This window comes from Scleropages formosus, chromosome 20 (assembly GCF_900964775.1).
Source record: "Scleropages formosus chromosome 20, fSclFor1.1, whole genome shotgun sequence".
NCBI classification, from domain to species: Eukaryota; Metazoa; Chordata; class Actinopteri; order Osteoglossiformes; family Osteoglossidae; genus Scleropages; species Scleropages formosus.
In genome coordinates, this window is record NC_041825.1 from 25855718 (window position 1) to 25863371 (window position 7654).

General features: G+C 48.5%; 2 non-coding genes across 2 annotated transcripts; one reads left to right on the top strand and one right to left on the bottom strand.

The window, feature by feature from the left end:
• Positions 1-952: 952 nt before the first annotated feature.
• On the top strand, positions 953-1024 carry trnaw-cca (transfer RNA tryptophan (anticodon CCA)). The gene has a single exon. It is a non-coding gene; the product is annotated as a tRNA-Trp (tRNA).
• A 2168-nt stretch (positions 1025-3192) lies between these two features.
• On the bottom strand, positions 3193-3265 carry trnar-ccu (transfer RNA arginine (anticodon CCU)). Its single transcript has one exon. It is a non-coding gene; the product is annotated as a tRNA-Arg (tRNA).
• Between the last annotated feature and the right edge of the window lie 4389 nt (positions 3266-7654).

Sequence of the window (7654 nt, forward strand, 5' to 3'; positions counted from 1 at the left end):
ATTCAAGATGCCTAGACAATAAAACAAAAATTGCAAAATGTATAAGAAAAAAAAGAATTAGGACAGTTGTATTAAAGCAATAACCACACACGTGCACACGCACAGAGAAAAATGGGAAAACGAGAGCGCACCGTGTTGTCATGGGGATGACTTTATAGATACGCAGCACCATGTTCTTCTGAGAGCAGGTGGCGTCACTCCGAAGGATGGTGTTCACGATGCTAAAAAGCTGCTCGGTGCGCTGGTGGAAAGGAGCTTTTGTGCTGTTTTGACCACGGTTTCGATGGTGTTGGGCCCGGGATAAGTCCTCGCTGATGTTGAGCCCCACGTACTAAACACAGCCCACCCTCTCCACTGCCGTCCCACTGATTAGAACAAGTGTGCGGTCTCCTCCCACAGTCATCTCCTTGGTTTTACCAACGTTCAGAGAAGAGGTTGTCGTGCTGACATGGTACTGAACGCTGAGCTGTAATCAAGAAGCAACATTCTCACATATGCCCCTTTCCTGTCCATGTGTGAGAAGGCAGTATGGAGGGCAGTGGCAATAGCACCCTCCGTAGACCTGTTCTGGCAATATGCAAGTGCAGTGGGCCTAGGGTGTCAGGTGGCGAAGAGGGGATGTGAGATTTGACTAACCGCTCAAAGCACTTCATGATAAGTGATGCGAGCGCTGCAGGGCGGTAGTCATTTGAGCAGCTGAGTCTCCACGAGCATCCCTGCAGAGCACGGAGGCCAGTGGCTGGGCTCGTCCAGAGGTGGACCTCTCGCACCCTAAGTGAGAATCGTACCGCTAGACCACCAAGCATCCCTCGAGGTCACTTTTTGACCCACCTCGTGTTACTTTTCCAGAGCCCCGCATTTTCCAAACTGTACTTCTTCTTGGCCCGTTTGCTGGGCGGAGACGCTGGAAAGTGACACGGTCTGCCCCCTCGTTCATGACCCATCAGGTACCGACCTTGTGGCGCAACGGTAGCGCGTCTGACTCCAGATCAGAAGGCTGCGTGTTCAAATCACGTCGAGGTCAGGCCTGGGATGTCGGCGACCCTCCGACGTGCACTCTCGAGCTAGGTCACAGAGTGACACAGAGCGCTTTAACACAAGCATGAGGCAAGAAGAGCAGTTGCAAACAAAGAAGACAGTTGACTAATGGCTACCATAACGAAGCCCTTTTATAGAGCTATGAGTATCCCTACTGGCCACCAGGGAAAGGAGCAAAAACTCCCAACTGAAAGTTGAGGGAGAAAAAGAAAACCTCTCGGGGTGCACAGGCCAGTGGCTGCCCATCGCTCCTGGGCATTCTAGTTTAAGTAACAATTGTAAGCCAGTTTAACAAGCAATAATGATATTGGTGCTAAATGGTGTCTTGGATCCCCAGCTAAGCATGGAACGCCTCGTTCATCATGGCAGTTGGTCAACATCCTCAGTCAGCATGGGATTCGTCTGTCACCAACGGTCAGCCTCCTCAAGTCTTACGTAGCGAGGCAACGCTCAACAAGAAGAGAGAACAGAGTTAGTAAGTTGTTACTTAACCTAATTTATTATGCATTTTCATAATGGTGGCAAAAAACAAGCAAGGCAAGTGGAATTACATTTCGAGGTGGAATGCCTGAGTGAACATGTCAGTCTTTAATCGGGATTTGAAAAGAGAAACAGACGGGGCAATTCTCGCAGCAGCATTTTGTACCAGCTGCAGCCTGGATACAGTCTGGTATGGACGACCCGACAATAAAGCAGTGCCAAAGTCCAGCCTGCTTGAGACAAAAGCCTGAACCATCAGACCCAATGATACAGCTGGTGGTGCCGGCATCAACCCTTTCCCTTCCTGGTGGACACAGGGGCGACGAGATCCGCTATTAGAAGACAGGAGGTGCCGGGGTTCCTGCAAATGGAAACCGGATCTGCCTCATGGGAGCATCAGGAATAACACAAAGCCTCAAAAAAACAGACCCACTGCGTGTGGGAGTGACAGAAGACATTGCTGTGACTAACCGTTCGTTTCTCCTTAGTAACCGCTGTCCGGTGAAGCTGCTGGGTCGCGACCTGCTTGCGAAGCTCGGGGCAACTGTCACTGTGACCGAAGAAGGTGGCAACATCGCATCTCCAGTATTGGGACTGTTGTCTCTGCAGGTGTTATCGCAGTACACCGCTTGGCTGCTGGATGATGACGCGCTGCGGTGAGGTAAGGGTGCCTCCCAACTTGACACAGCCCACACGGTTGCACTGCACAGCACGCTTCTTTGCCAAAGAAACCGTAGCGTATCGACAAGAGTCGCATGAGTTTCCGGCAAAGAAACTTGAGGAAGAGAGAATCATTATGTCGGATTTGTTCCTGACAAAGTGCCCCGCTGCAGCCTCTTTTGCTCTGATCCCGGCCCAAAGTAGGTGGTACAAATGGGATTCAGTTCCGCATATGTCACTGGGGAAGACAGGAAACTCAGAATGGAAAGATTTGGGCATTTAAAGGCGAAGGCATCGACTCACCTGTAAACACCATAGCAGTGTGGTACCGGAATAATCTCCTGTTACAAGATGACAACGAGGGGGACCATACGCAAGCATGTCGTGTGAACGTTTCATGCTCAAAGGCGGAAATGTGGTGTGAGAAATTGTTCGTTCAAGTGTGGTGTGAAAATATGTTCAAGTAGTCAATATTTTCAAGTGCTTAATATGTTCTAAAGTGATGTAAGAGTTAAGACGTTCAGAAAATATATGCTGTCCGTTTAACGCAATGGAGAAACGTTGATAGGGCAAACAAAACACAAAGAAATTTTAACCTTTAGGATGCGTCCCGGCAGACTTCTAAAACAGGGACAAACTGTTTGGAGGGACGTAGAAGACCGGCAAATAGAGAGCTTTGCCTTACGGCTCAGCTCCTGCATTCACCACCACAGTCCGGTACAGCAACCGCATTACTGCTGCCGCTGCCACCTCACTTGTGAATAAGACCCCAAGATGCTTAAACTCCTCCACCTGGAGCAAATTTTCTCCCCTCACCTGAATGAGGGGGGCAAGACTATCTTTTTCCATGAGAGTAGCATAGAGTCAAACTTGAAGGTGCTGACCCTCATACCCACCAAATCAATATTAACACATCCACTCCATAACCTTTACAGCTTGCTGGTTTTTTTTTTTTTCCTTCTTCTCTCCCCCCCCCACCAGACACTGAGGAGACCACTACCAACACATCCTTTTCACCCCAGATGGGACTTGAACCCACAATCCCTGGCTTAGGAGGCCAGTGCCTTATCCATTAGGCCACTGGGGCTAAACTTAGCAGAATACCTAAAGGAAGTGTAAATGAAGAGGAACACCACCGTGATGCTTGGTTCTTACATTTTTCAGTAATGCCTTTCAGTTTAACTGTGAAGCCAGAATACACTAAAAACTCCCAAGTGTTGTTCCAACAACAAGGTGTCGCCTGCCTTATGACACTGTGGCAAACGGATGTGTACTTAAGAAGAAAGGAATTATATCATGCGGGCATATGAACTAGAAATGGATAACAGAGCGTTAATTGAACTGCGAGCGACTTCTGCATCGTCATGGCAATACAGAAACGCGGATGTCTCTTGCGGAAGAGATTCGACATGACTCAAACAAAGGACCCAAGATAGGAGAGAGTATCTTACTTTGTCTCTCCCCAGCGAGAGAGAGAGTCCCTCGTCCCCTGTGCTGGACTTAAGGGAGTCTCCCCGAGCATCCAAAACACACTCCTTACATACGTCTAGAGGCGCATGCTAAGTGCGCACACGCGCACACACACACACAAATAGTCTTAACCGCTTGCCTCATACAGGGTTGCAGGGAGCCAGAGCCTAACCCAGCAACTGAGGGCATAAGGGGACACACTCAGAACAGGACACCAGTCCATCGTAAGGCACCCCAAGCGGGACTCAAACCCCAGATCCACTGGAAAACAGGACCTGGTCCAACCCCCACTGTGCCACTGCACCACTGTGCCACTGCGCCAGTGCACCCCCCTCTCATGCTAAGCATATGGTGGCATTTCTCATTGGCTTTCTCTCTGCATGATCAACGCGTGCTCAGCTCGTGTTTGCTTCGAATTTGTTACTTACTTATCTGGTACGTTCCCTACAGGCTAGAGTGAGCTATGCGCATTAACCTTATTTATTTTCTTGTTTTTTCGCTACCAGCCAGTGTCTGGTTAGTGTCTGAGTTGGGGGCGCAGTTTCGGTACATTCCTGCTTCTTGCGCAGCGGGCTTTCTGCAGCAGTTATGGAACAAATCAGCTGCACAAAATTGCACAATTTTTTTGCTTTTTTTTTTTTTTTTTAGTATAAAGTGGAGGCAACTGTTTGGTGGGGCGTGAGGGGTATGTGGGGTTTTGGGAGGGATGGAGTACTGGTGGCGTGGTTGGTTTGTGTCCAGCCCCCCTTGATTTTGGCACAAGGGGGTTGAACATCTTTCCCTGTGTATTATTGCATGTTGGTTCTAGGTGACTAGTGACTGCTGTGAACAGGGCAGCTGGCGGCATGGGAAAGATCGTGTGACAGCAAGGAGAGACTGCTGGCAGGAGGGAACAGACCCCACTAGGGGCTGACATGGGCTAGCAACCTGTGTCAGCAGCATCTTGTGCTCTTGTGTAGCAGGAGGTGCGCCCTGTTTAAGCTACAGACACACAAATGTTATCAATACCCCAAGAGTCAGTGAGAGCAGGGGTGGAAGACGACTCATCGGTGGATATAACGGCTTTAGACCTTGGCGTGAACTTGACCATGAGTAGGGGGGAAAGCACGAACACAACCACGCCAAGTAGGGGTGGATCGGTGCTGCAGGTGTGTGTTTGTGGTTGGAGGAAGGTGACTTCAGTGAGAAGCCTAAGAATTCATCAAGGCAAGAAGAAGTGTTTAGGGGGACGAGGCAGGGGCCCCGCATTGATCGCCACCACCTACGGAGTGGTCCAGATAAGTCAGGTGAAGTCCAGGGGCAGGTTGCACACCAAAGACCACAGGACATCAATACCTCTGTCTTAGAGGAGACAAGACCAAAGATGGATGCACAAGGCAGCATCGATCATGGAGAGGATGCGGGGCAGATGATACCAAGATGAGAACAAAAACCTAAGGTGAGATGGCCAGGCGCCACCTACTGTAAGGAGTGGACCTCTAAAAACAATGACTTGAGAGGGATTTTAAATGGCCTGAAGGGTACGGCTGAGTCTAAGATAAACCAATTGGGTGAGATTATATACGACTATGGGAAGAAGAGGTTTGAGGTGTTCGAGAAGAAGCGTAAGGGTGAGCAGAGCATGTTAAGGTCAAGACGGCAGATGGAAATTGAGAGGTTGATTCAGGAAAGAAGACACTTAAGAAAGCTCTGGAAACGAACAGATGAGGAAGGTAGAAGTGGTATTAATATTTTGCAGGAAGAATTGAAACGTAGATTGGTAGTGTTGAGGAGAGCGGAAAAGCTTAGATTGAGGAGGAAGAAGAAGGAGCAAGCTATGGTGGCATTTTTTAAGGACCCATTGAAATTTGTGAAGTCCTTGCTTGAGCAAGAGAAGTCTGGTTGTTTAAATGTTCAAAGGAGGGAGTTGGAGAGCTATCTGCTGGAAATGCACACCGATGGTGAAAGTGAGAGGGTTTTTAAAGTACCTGCAGGTATTCCTCCATTAGGGGAGATCGTGGCACAAATGGACATGTGTCCTCCAAGGTTGAAAGAAGTACAAGAGGTGGTACGGCGTGCGAGGGCAGCATCTGCACCAGGACCCAATGGGGTTCCTTAACGGGTTTATAAAGGTGCCCCGGATGTTTTAAAGTTTTTGTGGAAGCAGATGGTGGTCGTATGGAAAAAAGGTACCATTCCAAAAGAATGGCGGCGAGCAGGAGGGGTATTTATACCCAAAAAGAGAAAGATGCGGTAGAAATAGGGCAATTCAGGCCAATGTGCCTTCTTAATGTTGAAGGGAAAATATTTTTTAGTGTTGTGGCGCAGAGGTTGTCTGCATATTTGTTGGCCAACAACTTAATTGACACATCTGTGCAGGAAGCAGGAATTGCGGGTTTTTCAGGCTGTTTAGAGCATTTTTCTATGATCTGGCACCAGATAAAGGAGGCCAAGATGGAAGGTGAAGACCTCCACGTGATTTTTTTGGACTTGGCGAATGCCTTTGGTTCAGTGCTGCATGTTTTGTTGTGGAGGGCATTTGTTTTGTTTTTCTTTTAAAGTCCCAGAGTGTATTACGAGACTGGTTAAGGTGTATTTTGAAGACATCCAGTTTTATTTTTGTACCAAACAATACACCACAACTTGGCAGCGGGTTGGGGATTGGCATAATGGCCGGATGCACAATCTCGCCTCTGGCTTTTACCATGGCTATGGAGGTGATAATAAGGCGTCGAGATGGGTGGTTGGGGATATGAGGCTGAAGGATGGTTCTCGCCTTCCGCCAATCAGAGCGTATATGGACGATATGACTGTGCTTACTACTACTATCCCATGTACTCGTCGCTTATTAATGAAGTTCAATGGAAATCAAAAGTTGGCCGGACTGAAAATTAAACCTAGCAAAGTGTAGGAGCTTGTCAATAGTTAAAGGAAAGTTATCGCAGGAGAATTTCCAGAATGATGGGGAAAAGGTTCCGTCAGTGGCTGAAAGGTCAATTAAAAGGTTGGGTCGATGGTATGATTCCTCACTTAGCGACAGGGAGCAGCTTAAAAGATTAAGGGAGAATGTAGTACAGGCAATTAATAGGATTGATTAATCTTTTTTACCAGGGAAGCCGAAGGTTTGGTGCCTGCAGTTTGGTTTGTTGCCTCGTATTAGATGGCCGCTAACTATATACGAGGTTTCTGTGTCAGGGGTTGAAAGACTGGAAAGGCTGATGAGCAAAGCTATTAGGAGAGGGTCTTGGAATTACCACTGACTAGTCTTGTGGAAGAATTCAAGTGTGCCAAGGCTGGCTTGGAATTAACATTGTCAAGCACAAAAGACCCAGTGGTGAGATCGATTCCTGTAAATTTAAAAACAGGATGTAAGTGGGATCCACGGGAAGCTGTTGCGCATGCACAGACAGCGCTTGAGCACAGAGATGTGGTCGGTCAGGTGCAGGTAGGTAGGGCGGGGCTTGGTGCCGGCGATCGAATAAAGTTGCGGAGTAAAGCTAAGTTGCCGGAGAGGAGAAGGATGGTGATTGGTTTTATCCGCGAGCAGGAAGAGGAGACGAGGCGGGTAACTGCGACGCCACATGGTGCGCAAGGGCGATGTTTGGCTTGGGAGCATGTGGAGAAACGGAAGATCAGCTGGCGTGATCTGTGGGCGATGGACGCCGGTCGTATTAAGTTTCTCATCGGAGCCACCTACGATGTTCTCCCTACTCCACAGAATCTTAATCGCTGGGTAGGTACGGAGCCGACTTGCAGCTTGTGTGGTGGTATAGCCTATTTGAGGCATATTTTGTCTGCATGTAAGGTTAGTTTATCTCAGGGAAGATATACTTGGAGGCATAATGAGGTGCTAAAATCCTTGGCATGCTTGTTGGAGAACAAGCGGGTTGAAGTCAATTCACTCCCGTGTTGCGGGAGAAATAAGGTAATTTCTTTTGTGCGGGAGGGGGAGAGCGTTGCATGCCACGCGCGTGGACGCGGCAGTACGAGTTTTAAGTGGGGTGAAGTGCGAGACTGGAAGTTGGTA